Genomic DNA, 16,638 nt, shown 5'->3' with positions numbered 1-16,638 from the left:
GCAGAAGCCCAGTCCTGCATGTTTGCATGCAGACTCACCCTGGGTCAGCAAATAGGTGTTCTCCTCTTATGGGTCTGCCCCTCCTCATTTGCATGACTCCAAACAACCCACTTAATCCTGCCACCCTTTCGTTTGTTTGGTTTTCATTTGAAAACAGACATAATCTGGAGAGGATATGGAGAAAAAGGAACAATTCTACCCTGATGGTGGGGTTGTCAATTAGTACAAGCACTAAGGAAATGTGTATGGAGGTTTCTTAAAAGAAAGGAAGGGAACCACCATAGATACGATACAGGTCTGTTGTGTGCTGTGCATGTACCAGTTCCATCAATGTGTGTAGCTATAACACACCTATAAAATTGTGGGGAGGATAAGCGTAATGGTGACAGAAAAGACATGTCATACGTGGTTCTGTTTGTTGGTTGGTTGTGAGCATGCACAGATGGCTCTCAATTCCTCTTCCTCCCTTCTCTCTTCCTTCTTCTCTCCTGCCCTTCCTCCTCCTCCTCCTCTTCCTGCCCTCACCCTCCAGCACTTGAGCTGTACTGCTCTTTTTGGTCCCCATCAACATTACCCCTGGTTCTTATTCTGCAGAGCCTCAGAGGAAAGATGCCAGGAGCCAACATCCTGCTCAAGGTCAGTGAAAACTTAAAAACCAGTGACTTCTTTAATGGTAATGTGTGCCTTGCCTGAGGTAGAGTCTCTATTCAAAGTCGACTCTCCTCTCCAGGAGTGCATCATAATTTTCTGAGTGTGTGTTTATGCCCTTTTGGAGCATTTACGGTTTTAACCATAAAGGTTTTATGCATTTCTTGCTAAGCTGATTTCAATGTATTTTATTCCTTTATTGTAAGTGGAAATGTTTCATTACCTTTCCCACTTATGCTTGTTTGTGCTTTTAAATGTGTTGGCTTCCTAAATGTTGATTTTGTGCACTCACTTTTAATGAAATCATTGTTTGTGGTGATTTTTGTTGATTCTCTGAAAATTGACAGGTTTTATAATAATATAATGTAATCACTTGCCTATACATCATGATAAACATGCTACTTCTCTTCCAAATATCACTCCCCTGATTTAGTCCTCTTTTCAAATGCCATTGGAGAATTTCTCCTAGGTAATATAATATTATGTTTAAAAAATTATTATTTTATTGAGTGTTATCAAGTATGCATAACAAATTTTGTCAAAAACATATTTACAATTTACAGAGAAGGTCATATCACTTTAATCACTCTGTTCTAATAGTAGGATACATGTATCAGTAAACATTAATCCATTTCTGTCTTCTGGAATGAACTTGAGCATATCATGATGTACTATTATTATTTTAAGGGGCCACTGAATTCTATTGCCTGGCTTTTCGTTCAGGATTCTAAATTGATTTTTCTATGTAACTCATGTAGTTTCTTCTCTTAAAATACAATTTTGTCAGCTTCTGCTTTCAATGTCACAGTCCATAAAAATAATGGATTTTTTTTCCTTTCTATATTTGCTGGAATAGTTGAAATGGAATTAAATTAAATGATCTTTATGCCTTGAGGATAGCTGATGTGTCTTGATTTTCTAGTTGCTACTTTTATTAATCATATTTTTTTTCTAGGAAAATAGCTATTTAAGCCAAAGTTCAAATGTGTTTCCATATAGTTAAAAATATCATTCTCATTATTGTTTTTGATGCCTTCTGCTTCCTTCAGTAATTTTATTCCTAGTGAAAGGGTAAAGTTTCTAAGCTGCAAAGCCTGAGTTAAAATGTAAAGGACTAGGTATTGTAAAGTTTCTGAACTGCACACAGAACCTGAAATTCCTGAGGAAGTTAAGACAATGCCCGGTACTGACCATTTAGTTGTTAAATAACCTGGACCCTGTGCAGTTTGGCACGTAGGCATTCAGGGCCCAAACCAATCAGTTTGAATGTATCCCCTCCTTAGGATTGACCTACCACTCCCGCCCGACCTGTTCCCACCAATGAATGTACTAATCATGTTTAAGAATTGTTGTTTGATTTTCCCGAGGTGTATGGTGATTTGTTAAAGGAGACTGTGATGTATGCAAAGTCCCTGCCCTCCCCAAAAAAGTGTACTTAAGCACTGCTCAACCACTGCTTGGGGCTCTGGGCTGCTCTCCCTTCTTGAGTGAGCCTGGAGCCCCAGCGCACTGGATTGGATCCTCAATAAACCCCCTTTTGCTGTTGCATGAGTCGGTCTCTTGGTGGTCTCTTCCTCCAACGTTCTCCGGACCCTTACACTAGGATTTTTTTTAATCTTCTGAATTGTGATTTCTCTCTCTTCATCTCCAGTAGAATAGCTAGTTTTTGTGTGTGTTATCAGCCTAGAATCTTGAATTTATTTACTAGATCTACCAGTTTTCTATAACTTAAAAAATCCTTGACATACTGATTTATGGCTTTTGCTGTTCCTCTGAACAGTGCTTTGATGAACATCACAAATTCTCATGTTTAAATTTTTATTATCAATTTCTTCTAGAAACTTATATGTTTTGATGTTTATTTCCTCTTGGACCCAAGAATTGTGTAGTTGTACTTCTTCATTTCCAGATGGCAAAGACTTCTTAAAATGGTGTTGCTATTAATATGAAAGTTTGTTGCATCTTTATGAGAGTTTTGTCTACTATTTCTACTTTGCAGGACTATATTTAATATTTTTTCTCCATTGCTAAATATATAGTTGGTTTTTATCACTATTCTGTGAACACCTGAAAAGAAGATGTATTCTTTTCTTTTTTCAAGAAGTGGAAGAAGTGAGAAGACTTCTTTTCAGGTGTTCACAGAATCTTCTCACTTCTTCCACCTCTTTTCAGGTGTTCTCAGAATGCGACTGCCTCATCTGCTCCAAGAAATCGCCCTGTTCTTTCCAAGTAATCAGAATTTATCATTATTTATACACAAACTGCATTCTTGGAAATGATACTCAGAGATGCTTCAGTGAAAAGCAGGTACATCCCTGTCCCGCAGGCAACCAGCCCTCCTCTGAGAATAGGTGGTTACCCTACCTATACCTGCCTACCTGCACCATTGCAGAATGGCTCCATATACAAATAGCAACACAGGGTATCTTACCCTGGGTCTAGCACCTTACAGTTGTCACTGAATGTGTCCTAGAGGTTCTCCTCTACTCTAGGCACCAACCCTTCATAGTGCAGCCTCAGAGTCCTCTAGGTTCAAGGTTCATGTCTTTCCTTGAACACCAGTCAGGCCTTCCAGCCAGGACCCCACGGCCCTTCCCCTCCACAGAGCTCCTGTGGTTTTCTGAAGGACCTTGTGGAAGGTCCTCTTCCTCCTCTAACTATTAAAGTTGAATCACTTTCTACATCACAACCTTGACAGGGACAGTAGTTTTGCTCACAGAAATAGCAGCCTTTCCTCTGTGACTCGGAGAGGTAGAAGAAAGTGGGGCCAGGCATGGGGTCTGGGGTAGGATATGCAATGATTTCCTTTTCCTCTACCTCTCTCATCTCTGCCTTCTTTTCTTCTCCCCAGAAAAGTTTCTGAGCATTTCTAATATCTCAGACATGATCTCATCTCTGTCCACATGGATTTTACGTTGCTATAGGGGATACAGACAGACACACCATGTATTCTCAGGAGACTGTAAGTCTCCTCAAGAAAAATGAACTAAGTCAAGTGTTTTCAGGGCTATTGTCCTGGTAGGGTGGGTGAAGGAAAGAGATGGAAAAATAAAATGAAGTCTGGAGACAGAAGAGCCAGTTGGTATAGTTCAAGGACAGGGTGTGGCTGGGGAAGAGTGGAGAACAATAACCAGAGATCTCAGCCAATCCAGGCCCCTGAGGCCCTGAGGGTCAAGGTGAAGCTCGGATTTTGTTCTGCAAATGGCATTAAATTACTGGAGAACTTTGAGCAGAAGAGTCCTTGACCTGGCCAGGTTGTGAGTATCTCTTTTAGCTACTCTTAGCAACTAGTCTGGGTGGCAGGAATGGAAATGAGACAGATCAAGTACTTTGCCGCATCCACAGCTTCAAAAAAGAAAAGAACACAACTTCTTTTCAGGTGTTCACAGAACATTTGCAGAAGGTGAAGTAGCCAGAATCCAGGGGGTGGTGGGAGATGTGGTGGAGTGGTCAGCTCTGGAAATAAGTGAAGGCAGAGGCAACAGTATTATTGTGGTCTGAGCATCTCCTGGGTGCCCACCTCCTTTATGAATGACTATCTAATCATCTAATCAATAGTGTACACAGTTGGATGAGCAAAGAGATGAAAGGTCTATATAATGAAAATTACAGAACCTAAAGAAAGAAATTAAAGAAGACCTTAGAAGATGAAAAGATCTACCTAGTTCTTGGATGGTCTCCCTGTTTTGACTGGTGAAACCATATGGCCCTCCTTTGCAGCACTCAACACACCTGTAGTTATCTAATAACCCACTTATTTCTCCAACCAAATCCTGTGTTACCTACACACGACTGGAGGGAAGCCTGTCTGTTTTACTCACTTTTGACAAATCCTCCACATGGTGAGACAATGAGTGGATGTTCGTGTAGGAGACATGGGAAAGGAGAGGGAAGGTCAACCCACAGTGCCCTCCAGCAGGACTCATGAACTCAGCTTGGTGGTGGAGGCTCTAGGGAGAAGGGCATGTTGGAAGGGTGAAGAAGTGAGGGGAGGCCAGCAGGGTGGGGAGTAGGGAAGCCAGCAGAGGTGATGACAGAGGTGGAGGGTGGCATGGGCATTGGCCACGTGGGCCTTTGCCAGTAGTGGAGGGAAGCTACAGGACACAGAGCTGGTGAGATGGGAAGTGGAAGCTGAGACTTAGGCTGAAGAATCTGCCTTGCACAGTGAGAACACAGGCCTCTTTGAAATATCTCACCTCATCTCTCTGTAAAGGTAAAATTTCTAAGCTGATTCTAAGCTGCAAAAGCCTGAGTTAAAGTGTAAAGTTTCTAAATTGCAAGGCTTGGGCTAAAAAGTAATAGACCAGGTATTGTTAAAATTCCTCTGCTATCCCCGGAACCTGTAATCCCTGTAGCTGTTAGGACAATACCTGAACTGCCCAGTAAATATTTCCATTGATTCCTTGGTTGTTTAATAGCTAAGGGCTCCAAGTAGCTCGGCACGTAAGCATCCAGGCCACAAAACCAATCAGTTTGAATGTGTACCCCGCTTAGGAGTGACCAATCACCCCTGCCCAGACTGTTCCCGCCAATAAATGTACTAATCATGTCCCAGAGTTGTTGTTCAATTTTCCCGCGCCTCATGATGATTTGTCCTGATGTATGCAAAGGCCCCCCCCCCCCCCCCCCCCCCCCCCGGCCCTCTCCAAAAAGTGTACTTAAGCTCTGCTTGACCTCTGCTCTGGGCTCTGGGCTGCTCTGTCTTCCTGAGTGAGCCTGGAACCTCAGCATGCTGAATTAATAAATCCCCTTTTGCCAATTGCATGGAGCCAGTCTCTTGTGTGGTCTCTTTCTCCAACGCTCCGCCGGACCCTTACATCTCAATGACAAACCCAGAATTCCAATGGAAGCAGCAAAAGCCTTCAGAAGGCAGCAAATGATAGCAAGCGAGTGTGAAATTACAGGTTCTTTTTCCCCAATAAAAATATATAACCAGAGCTTGTCAAATCATTTTAGGTCAAGATTTTTTAAAAGGTGTCCTTAAGAAGACTGTGCAGTTTAACATTTGTCTCAATGTGATGCTCATATTACGCAGGTTGCCAGGATAAAAAGGTGTATTCTTTGGCTGTAGACTTGCTCTTTCTCTTTATCCATTTAACACATTGGACTGAAAAATTGTGGTATATATACACAATGGAGTTTTACTCTGCCTTAAAGAAGAATAAAATTATGGCATTTTCTGGAAAAATAGATGGAACTGGAGGACATCAGGCTAAGTGAAATAAGCCAGACTCAGAAAATCAAGAGTAGACATTTTCTCTCATAGGTGGAAGTGAGAGCAAAAGAAGGAAACAAAGCAAAATAAGGGTGGGGGTCCCATTAAAATAAGATTATCAGAGCAGAGGAAGGGAACTCAGGGAGAGAGAAGAGGGATGAAAAAAGGGAGGGACTGTGGAATGAAATTGACCAAATTATGCTGAGTGTATATTGGCATATACCACAGCGAATCTTACCTCTATGGTCTCCATCAAGCACCAATTTCAAAAACAATAAATATACAGAAGGAATGAAAGGGTAAAGTTTCTAAGCTGCAAAGCCTGAGTTAAAATGTAAAGGACCAGGCATTGTAAACCTGCTTCTAAGCTGCAAAGCCTGAGTTAAAACGTAAAGGACCAGGTATTGTTAAGTTCCTATGCTACACTCAAAACCTGAAATTCCTGTAGCTGTTAGGACAATTCCTGGGACTGCCCAGTAGATATTCCCCCTGACCATTTAGTTGTTTAATAACCTAGGACCCTGTGCAGCTTGGCACATAGGCATCTCAGGGCCCAAACCCATCAGTTTGAATGTACCCCCCTTCTTAGGACTGACCTATCACTCCCGCCCCACCTGTTCCCGTCAATGAATGTACTAATCATGTTTGAGAATTGTTGTTTGATTTTCCCACGGTGTATGGTGATTTGTTAAAGGAGACTGTGATGTATGCAAAGTCCCCACACTCCCTAAAAAAGTGTACTTAAGCACTGCTCAACCCCTGCTCGGGGCTCTTGGCCGCTCTCCCTTCTTGAGTGAGCACGGAGCCCCAGCGCGCTGGAACCTCAATAAACCCCCTTTTGCTGTTGCATGAGTCGTTCTCTTGGTGGTCTCTTCCTCCGACATTCGCCGGACCCTTACAGGAAGACCAGTAGAGGAGAGAAAAGGTGACCAGAGGTTGGAGGGTAGAGGAAGGACTGGGAACTGGAATGGAGCAAATTATATTCTATGTTTGTCTGATTATGTCAAAATGAATCCCACTTTATGTATAACTATAATTTACTAATAAAAACATTTTTAAATTGTTCTCAGAAGAAGTGACTTGGAGGGCTGATGGAGGCAGGCACCTGCAGCTCAGATAGGAGCACTGTCCGAGTTTGCAAGAGCTTAACCCATGTCTGCAAGCAGGGGTAGATGAAGGGTGGCAGAGATGATGCGGGTGGAGCCATGTAACTGGAATACCCACACATTATTTGAAAGTTAGACAAAGGGGATCCCAGAGTCTTGAAAAGGAGCATCAAGAACAGCTGAGCTGTATAGGAATGACTTCTTGTTCAGAAGTTATGTTCAAAATAATAACCTGTTCCAGAATTTTCTGCTCTGTGGAATATAAACTCCTTCATGGACAATTTCCCCACTTGTCCATGAATCTGCAACACCTAAGTCATTATGCAAAGAAGGAATGGGGTCAACCTTTGCAGACGAAAAACTCACTTCAGGCTTTGTCAGAGCTCCCATCTTCCCTGCCAGCCCTGGGCTTTGACTAGTACCTGGGCTCTGACTTGTCAGATCAAGGGATCTCTGGTGGCCGCTAAGCATTCTGGCTTCCTATCTATCTACCATCTCCCTTCATGTTTCCTCCACCACCCTAACCCTGGGTCATGTCCTGCTGTTGTTCCTGGGCCAGCCCTGGATGGATGGGTTGCTCACGGACTTTGATGAACATTTTCATCCTACATGATGACCTGGACTCCAGGCCAAGGTTCTCAACAGGAGCTAAAAGAAGACTCTTTGCCCCTCCACTCACCCAGATGTGAAATATCACTTGGTCTTCACAACTGGGGCTAGTGCAGCAGATGATTGCATCTCTAAAGTGAACAGCACAGGTTATAATGAGCAATTGAGAGAAAAAAGGAAATATTAACTATGATTCATACCACAAATTGAAGGTAGGACAAGTAGTTCTTGAACATCTTGATTAGATTTTAATCTTGTTTTAGCAGCAGCAGCTCAAGTTAATGTTTGCTCGGTGCAATAACGTCATGTGGATTGACACATAAGTAATTATGCTATTTATCTTCTTACAAAACTCTCTCAACTGGGGAACTGTGATTATGTGGTGCTTGAGAGGCTGGGGACAAAAAGTCACACCAGCAAGAGAAGAGAGCAAGAAGTCCTTGACTAACAGAGTTGGCATGACGCCGGTAAGACTTGCTCTTGCAGAGGGAAATGTGGCTGGTTTCTTGGGGTGCTCACGCCCCATGCATTCCCAGCTACCTGTGCCTGGTTTGCAAAGGTCCTGGCTAATGCACTCTTCCTCCCTGGCTCTTCTCCCCGAAGAGAAGCCTCCCCTCCCTTCTGACCTCCCTGCTGTTCAGAATAATTGCTACTTCGCTTTTATTCCCTTTTTCCTTCTCTCTCAACTCTTAATCTCTTGTTATTTTATTTCCTGAGCAGGTACGGAAGGGCTGCTTTTCTAAAACACGGACCAAATAACATCACTTACTTGCTTATAAAAGTTTTCCTGGCTTCTTTCCATCAGTACATATAATGCTATTCAAACATTGTCGCATTCTCATATCAAAATCCTCCATCATCAGCCTCCATATTCTTTTCTAAAGCTTCTTTGCCTCATCTTGCAAGAGATCAAATCCTGTGCATCAACCTCTTTCATGTTGTCCTGGTCAGTTAACCAGGGTTCCATGGGTGGCGTGTCCTGCAAGTTGGGGAACCCTCCTGATTGACAGTGATATGGAGGAAGGGTGCCGCACCTTGGGGATGAGGCCAAAAGCAAGACTGGAAAAATTGAAGGCAATGAATTTGTGCTCCTGGAACCTAGATCCTAGAGATGGATGGATGGATGGATAGATAGATAATAGATGGTAGAGATATACAAATGGATGATAGATGGGTAGATTAGATAGAGAGATCATTTGTACACACATACGTTTAGAGCTGTACCACCACCTTTCTTCCCAGCAAGTGCCTTAGGGCTTCTCGGCACCAATGCTTTTCTACACCCTCACTTCCAGTGAATCCTCAAGTGACCCACTTAGGTCCATATCCCTCACTGCTCTGAAATGAGCCTCCGCGACTGTGAGTCATTCCACCTGCTGAAGCCTGAGGCCAGGTCTCCATCCTCCACCAGCCAACTTTCACAGCTGCCCCTTCAGAGCTGCATGGAAGCCTCCCTTCTCTGGATCTGCCTGGCTTCCGCCTGCTTGGCTGGCTCTTGCTCAAGGATTTTTGGACCCCTCCTTCTTGACCACCCCGGAATTGCTCTCTTCCTGGAGTGAGAGCCCACGTTGCAGGGACACAGGTGCCACTTCTTAGTCCTTCCAGGACGCTGTAACAACCTAGAACAGCCTGGATGGCTTGTGAGCATCAGACGTCTATTTCCCACAGATCTGAGGGCTGGGAAGTCCAAGGCCAAGGGCGGGCCGACTTGGTATCTGCTGAGGGCCTCCTCTGGCTTTAACCGCACATGGTGTAGAGTGGCTGGCAGCACACAGGACTTCTCCTATGGGACAGGAATCCCACTGTGAGCACTCACCCTCAGGTAATCACCTCCCAGAGGCCTCAGGGCTTGGTGCTCTCACTTAGGTAATTCGGTTCCAATGTATGAATAGTGGAGGGGGCGTGAAATCTTCAGATCACAGCAGTTACTCTGAGAATAAGATCCAAGCCTGATCCTGTCACTGAAGGCCTATGACCTTTCTCTCTGATCTCAATGTTGTTCTCCCCTGCAGACCCTCCACTCACTATCCTTCAAATACAACCTGCCATGACCTGCCACAGGACCTAATCACATGCTGTTACCCCAACAGAACGTGGCCTGCCTGTCTTCCTTCTCAACATCCAAGTTTCAGCTCAAATGAACCCTCAGGGATTTTCCCGATCTCCCTACACAAGTTCTGTCTTGCATTACCCTGTTCTGTCTTGTCATTGATCTTTTCAATGTCTCTGTGTGTGTTGAGAGTTCTGTTGTCCTTTTGCCCACAAGGACAAGACGTTGCTGAAGGCAGAGATATTTATTTAACAGCTTGGCTTCTGGCCATACCCACCATTGCCCTCTGCTAAGTTGTGGACAGTGCAGCCCCTGGACCTAGGCCCTGGACGTAACCCACAAGCCAGTCTGAAGCTCGTCCTGTGTGTTCAGCAATATCCACTGATCCACGAAGGGCATCCTCAAAGCACTGTCATCACACACAGGTGATCAGGGCCTTGCCACGCCCATCACGTGCCGTGAAATAAAGGAAACACAAGAACACTTCAAGAGCCATCTACTGCCCGGAGGTGGGCGTCCTTGCCTGGGTGTGCATCCGTGCTCCCTGGCCCTGTCCTCACTGACGTGTCCTCTCTGACCCCACGTCTCCGCCTCTGAAGCGAGGAAGAGAGCTCACCTACATGGAGCTTGCCTGTGCAGGGGACTTTCCTTCTTGGGTTCAAACCACAGCAACAGAAGCTCCTTTCTTATTCGTCCTTTCTTTGCTTTTCCTCTTTGGTCGTGAACTTGAAGGATCCAAGATGTGGCTTGGCAGGGGAACCTTGCCCTCTGCCACCATCACCCCTTGGCCCAGAGGCTCTTTCAGGAGACTGTGAACAGAGAACTCTGCCTGGGTTGGTCTGTTTGTTTTGTGGCACTGGGGATCCAACCAAGCTGGCCAGCACTTTGCTGTAGAGCTATATCCCCAGGCTTTTAAAAATTATTGGGGTCTGGCTAAGTTGCCCCTACTGGCCTCAAACTTGTGATCCTCCTGCTCCAGCCTTCTGAGGTGCTGAGACCACAGGTGTGTGCCCCATACCCAGCTCCAGGTTGGTCTTAAAAGAGGCCTATCTGAGTCTCTTGTGCTGCTCTGTAGGAATACCTGAGGCAGGACAATTTATAAGGAACACATATTTATTTCTCGTGGTTCTGGGGCCGAGAGGTCCACAATCCAGAGCCCAGCAGGTTCAGCATCTGCTTGCAAGAAGATGCCTCAGACCTGGTATGCCACGTCCTGTGGAGAGGAAGAATCTGGGGTCCTCACATGCCAGAAGGTGAAAGGGCAAGACTGGCAGCATCCCTCCACTGAGCCCGTGGACAAGGTCACCTAACCCATTCCTGAGGGCAGAGCCGACTCTCCATCACCTCCCAGGGGCCACGCTTCCCTACACTACGCACTGGGCTTAATCCAGCACAGATTCTGCAGAGGATAAGAATATCCAGACCACATCCAAGCCATCCGCCCTAATGTGTCCTCGTAACTCCCAACGCCCCACAGAAGGAGCCCTCCCCTGGCACGCAGCTCCAGGAGAAACCTGTTACGTCTAGAGGACGCTCTTGCGCCCCACCTGACCTGGCCCTCTGCGTCTGAAGGATTACAAGTGAAGGAACATCTAGACCAGGGAGACCACCTGATCTGGAGGACCAGGCAGATGTGTGCCAAACCCTGGGTCCAGCACACACAGGCTGCTGCTCCTACAAAACCCACAGTGGTCCTGGGAGTGGGAAGGATGGGCTGTATCTCCTCACTGAGTGGCCCTGCTGTTAGGGTCCCACACCCACGTGGACCCCTAGGGGTGTACATCATACCTTCACATGGAGCTGGATTTACAGAGCTCAGCCCAGAGAGGCCCATGGGCTGCTTCATTGTATCTCCCCATCTGGAATGTGGGGTTCCTTATACCAAGAACAAAGTTTTGTGGTTCTCTTGGGTCTCACTAATGCTGAGCAGGAAAATGGTGCTCACCCAGTCAATGCTAATTGACCCACAGAGAGAAAAGAGAAGTGCCTCCTTCCTGGATCCTGCACTCATTTTTTATTAGTCTTTAAAACTATACAACCCATCTTCAGGGAATGCTCCAATTTCTAGCAGGAAGTGCTGGCGATGCAGGATGTTTGGAAATCTGGCAGCCCCTTCCCCAGGTGAGAGCTCTCTGCTGGGTGGTTGCAAAGCTCTGGGCTTGAGTCGGGATGCCTGGATCTAGTTCCAGCTCCTCCCCTCAGTAATTGTTTAATTCTAGACAAGTCGTTCTGCCTCCATAGCATGTTGCAAAAGTGCATCTAAAACTACCTCCCTGTGAGAGGCAGGTAGAGTGTGGGTACGTGTGGGCTTCCAAGAAATGGGTGGTTGTGGAAGGCCTGGCTGCCCACGGTCATGGGAGGTGTGAGGCTGGGAGGAGGCTCAGCATAGCTCTGGGCTTTCTGGACATGTGTTCTGGAGGCTGAAAGGCGAAGGCCAAGGAGAAGGTGTGGGGCCTGTGCGGGCAGATCAGCAAGGCTGTACCAGGGCAGGGCTGGGGATGGGTGGAGGAAGAGGACAGGAGACGAGGGGGTGGAATGAAAGGTGAATCTCAGAGCCTGAGAGGTCTTCTCATTCCACGGGGCCAGTATGTTCAGGGGATATTCACGCCCATGACTGGGTGGGGGAAGGCCAGGTAAGCCCTCGGGTCTCCAGGGTAGCTGATCTGAAAGACAATTAGTGTGGACATCCAGCCTGGCAAGCCACGGCATGTTCCCTAGCTCTTTCCTTGACTCTCCTTGCTCTCTCAGTGTCTGGTCAGCTTCAAGTCCACCATGCTATAGTAGCCATGATAATGATGGCCTTATCTGCTTAGCTACCATGTGCCAGATATTAAAGTGCTTTCCAAGAATAATTTATTTAAACTTCCCTCCCATCTTACATGTAAAGAAACCATTAATTCTTAACCTTTCTAGAGAGGAGGAAACCAAGATACAGGGAATAAAACCACCCAAAGCCCACACAAAGGAAAGTGGCAAAGGAAGCATGGACTCTTGGGGTCCAGCTGGAGGCCACCCAGCTGTGCTCAGGTGCAGAAGGTGGAAATGGCCCCCAAGGATGGGGGAACCAGGCTGCAGAGGGAGGAGCACGGGCAGGTGGGCAGTGGGGTGAGGATGCAGGGCTTCCTGGCCAGAGAGTGACCTCGCAGGGGACAGCAGAGCACCTAGGGAAGGAGGGGCCTTGGCGTGGTCATGGGGGAAGGACTTGAAGGTGGGATCCTGGGAGTGGGAGTTGGAGGGGTGTCTGAGGCCAGCTGACACTTGTCAGACCACTCAGAGGAGACCAGCGGCCACACATGGGGGGCGGGGCCTGGAAAGGGCAGCTGAGCTGAGCATGCACCACCTGCAGCTCTGGATCTGGGTGTGGGCGTGCTGGGACGATGCATTTGGGAGAAGACAGGGCCATGGGGATGGAACAATCGGCCACACTATGCCACCTCTTCTCTTCAGGAATCAGCCAACTAGCAGGCTCTGTGTCCTCTGAGGCCCTCTGTGCCTGGCAGCAGTTCCAGGAGGTTGTTGGTGCAGTACGGACCCTACAGGCCCCGCAGGTGGTCAGGGCCAGAGACTGCAGACCGCTATGGCTGAGGTGGGCCACTCAGGCTTGGCCAGGATACAGTTTCTGGTGGCAGCTCTGTAGGCAGCGGGCTCCCAGGTAGACAGCAGCTGGGTGTGCTGGGAGGAGCCAGTTCTGTCCCTGGGGCTCAGGCCACTCCCGTGGATCTTGCAGTGGAAGTGGGTGTGGCAGAGTGCTGGACCCTCCAGTCAGGGCCTGGAGAGGATGGGGATCCTAGGAGCTGCTTCTGGCCGGCTGCTAGGCTGCGTCTTCCTGGGCCTCGGCAACTTGTCTGTGATAGAGGAGGGGGAAGGGACTCCCCCCCTGCACCCCCCCTACCCCGCTCCCCCCCCACCCCGCTTCTTGCTCCGCCGGGTAACCTGCTATGCTTGCCGAGTGACCTGCTCCTCACCTGGTGATACCTCTGAACCAACGCAGCTGGGCCCCGTGGACTGTCTGATTTTCTTGCCAAGATGGGCTTCCCCTGGCCCTAGGTCAGACCACTTCAACAGGGCAGGAAATAGGGGTGATGATGAATTATAGGGGGTGCCCCAAATCTCACTAAACAGGAGGAATATTTGAATGAATGTTTTTTTCAAAAATCAGAATCAATACAAAAAAAGTCCATGGGGGAAAAATTACATTTTAAATAAAGACAGAATCCCTGTTTTTAATTTTTCCCCTTGCCTCAGGCACCAGTATGGCTGAGCACAGCATGTGTATTGATCCTGTTGTGGCTTCAAATACTGTCCTTCGTATGATCTTCCGAAAACCTCACTGGAACCCTTGGGGTTCAGGATCAGCCCCCCCACTTACAGGTAAGAAATTGGGCAACTTCCCCCCAGTGCCTAGTGAGGGACTGCAGGCCAGTTCTGTTGGAATCTCCCTCCAGTCTTTCACACACACTTTCTGGCCGTGTTTGCCTGGGAGTGTGCATGAGTACCTTGGGGACGCGGACGGGCAGGCTTTCACTTGTAGTAATTACATTTTTATTTTAATGTATGTTAGAGAAATATGCTAACATATTGAGTTATACTAACATATGAGTTCATGGGTGTTCTTATGTATAAGGAAGACAAATTAATTAGGGCAAACACAGGGCACTGGCAGAAGGCAGGTGGCCATGATGATTCTTGGCTATGGCGGTAACCTGGATCCTGGGGCCACCGTCTTGCAACTTAACCGTGGACAGGTCACTTTCCCTTTTTGAACCTTCATGGTTTCAGCCGAGGAATGGCTCCAAGTCCCCTTGCGATGTTTTGGGACTCAGAGATTAATTTTGCTGTTGTCTCGGTGAGTGCCTCTCAGAACCCGTGGCTACTTGGGGTCAGAGCAGCTGGAGTTGGGTGTGGCTCGAGGCTCTGTCCCCACCCAACTCTGGCTCCTGCTTGGGCTCTGGCTGCTCCTAGTTGCCACCATTAGTCCTGGGGGTCTCGAGTCTGCTAAGACACGCTGAAACTACCCCAGGCCCCTCCCAGCCCAACCTGTGCTGCTACAGGAATGAGCCTAAGTCCCCCGGGGACTGGGAGGGGCTGGACCTCTGTCCTCTACCTCTGTTTTTCCTTGGCAGCCAATAGCAGCTCCTGGTTTTCACTCCAGTAGCCCCTACCCTTGAGCCCATTAAGCGGAACCCTAGAGTGCCTCCAACCTCCTCCAACCTCCGGAGGGACAGAGGGTGCCCAGCTCAGCTCCACCCCTGCCGTCCCCTGCTGCTGGACCTGGACAAGTCCTTCACCTCTGTGAGTCCTGAATGCTTCATCTTTCAGATGGCAATGGCCTTCATGGCTGCCCTGAAGCTGGTCATGAGGGACACAGACTAACTCCTGCCCGGGGTCCAGGGCGCTCCCTGCCATTTAGAAATAATTGATAATGGTCAGTTCTCTCGTGGACCACTTGGCTCCTCTCCTTCAGGGTCAAGCAGATTCTTTTCAACACCACTCCTGTCCCCTGTCTCTTCTGAATGTGCCTCTTGGTAACTGCCTGTTACCCTGTGAGCTTTTCCCAGTGCCCTCTCTGACCCATTCCTGGACCCCACACCATGACTCCCCAGAGCTGGCACAGTCTCCCTGGCTGGTCCCTGCCCAGCAGTGTGTCCACTGCCCCGGCACCTGCAGCAGCCTCTGCCTGACCATCCCAAATGAGGCAGGGCTCCTATTCTCTGCAGCTGTGCTCACTCTCTCTCAGCCACTGAGAACCATCCTGGGCTCATTGATTCTTCGTCACGCTCCCTCCAGGGGTCTAAACGCAGCGGAGAGCACTGGCGCTCTTTTCCAGGTGGAAGACCACCATTCTGCATGTGTCGTGGGAAGCCCAGCTCATGTGCTCCCATGCACCCAGTGGCTCTGAATTCTTCCCCTGCCCTCAGGACCCTCCTCTGCTCTGCAGTCAGGGAGTAAGACCAGGGCTGCAGGGCTGCAGGTGTGAGATGACTCGTCCCCACTGCTCCCTGCCAAGCTCCCTCTAGGATCCCTGGAAAGTGATTCTGAAAACCCGACTGAACAGTGTCCGGAGTAGCATTTGGGCTGCACATTTGCTGAATAAGTAAACATGGAGAGGCCCTGAACACGGTTCAGCCTCGCCCTGTGCCAGGTGGAGGCGGTCAGGATAGAGAAAATGGACGTCAGGGAGCCCATACTCTTCCCCAGAGCTTGACTACTTACTGCTGTGTGACCTGGGGAGAGTCACTTTACCTGAGTGCTACATTTTTACAGGGAAAAATAAGACTAAAAATAACGGCCACTGAAATTGTTATGAAAGTGTGGGCGGATCCAGGCACACAGGCCCTCCAGCTTTCCAGAAATTTAACCCTATATGAACCCTGTGGCTAAACGCTGTGAATTACATTGAGCAGACGAGAACACCGAGGTTCCAGGGATGGCCCCAGGTTCAGGTTCACACCACTGGAGTGTCTGAGACAGGGTTCAGCCAACTCAGCTGGAAGCCTGTGGGGACCAGGGGTCTTGCCTGCAGCCTGGCTACACTCCACCTGGGAAGCTGCGCCTGCAGATCAGCGGCCTCCAACCTGCCCCTCAACAGTCAACCACAAATGTGCCCTGCACAGTGGAGCAGGCATACCCTGAATGTGGCAGGATTTGCATTCCTGGCTGGTGGGAGTCTGTGTTACCAATCCCAGACAGGAGAAACCCACATGGGCCCAGGTATCCTCAAGCACACCTCAGCCATCATGTGCTAAGTAGCTTGCGTGTGTGCGGTTTGAGCTACTGTGCCAGCCCTACCCTTCTCCTTTCAGGGCTCAGAATCAACCCTTTCTCTTCCTTCACTGGGGTATTCCAAGGGAAGAACAGAAGTTTGCAGAGATGAATGCTGTAGCTGTAGCCCTCCACGAAGCATGGAGGGAAGATTGGGGGAAGATGCCAGAGACTGCAGGTCTGAGACCAAGTCTGTGGGTCATTTCTGTGCGTGATCCATCTCTTCCTAATTCAAGTCAGCAACTGCC

The sequence above is a fragment of the Ictidomys tridecemlineatus genome, chromosome 7 (assembly GCF_052094955.1).
Source record: "Ictidomys tridecemlineatus isolate mIctTri1 chromosome 7, mIctTri1.hap1, whole genome shotgun sequence".
In the NCBI taxonomy this organism is placed as follows: domain Eukaryota; kingdom Metazoa; phylum Chordata; class Mammalia; order Rodentia; family Sciuridae; genus Ictidomys; species Ictidomys tridecemlineatus.
Note: the sequence above shows the minus strand (reverse complement) of the source record.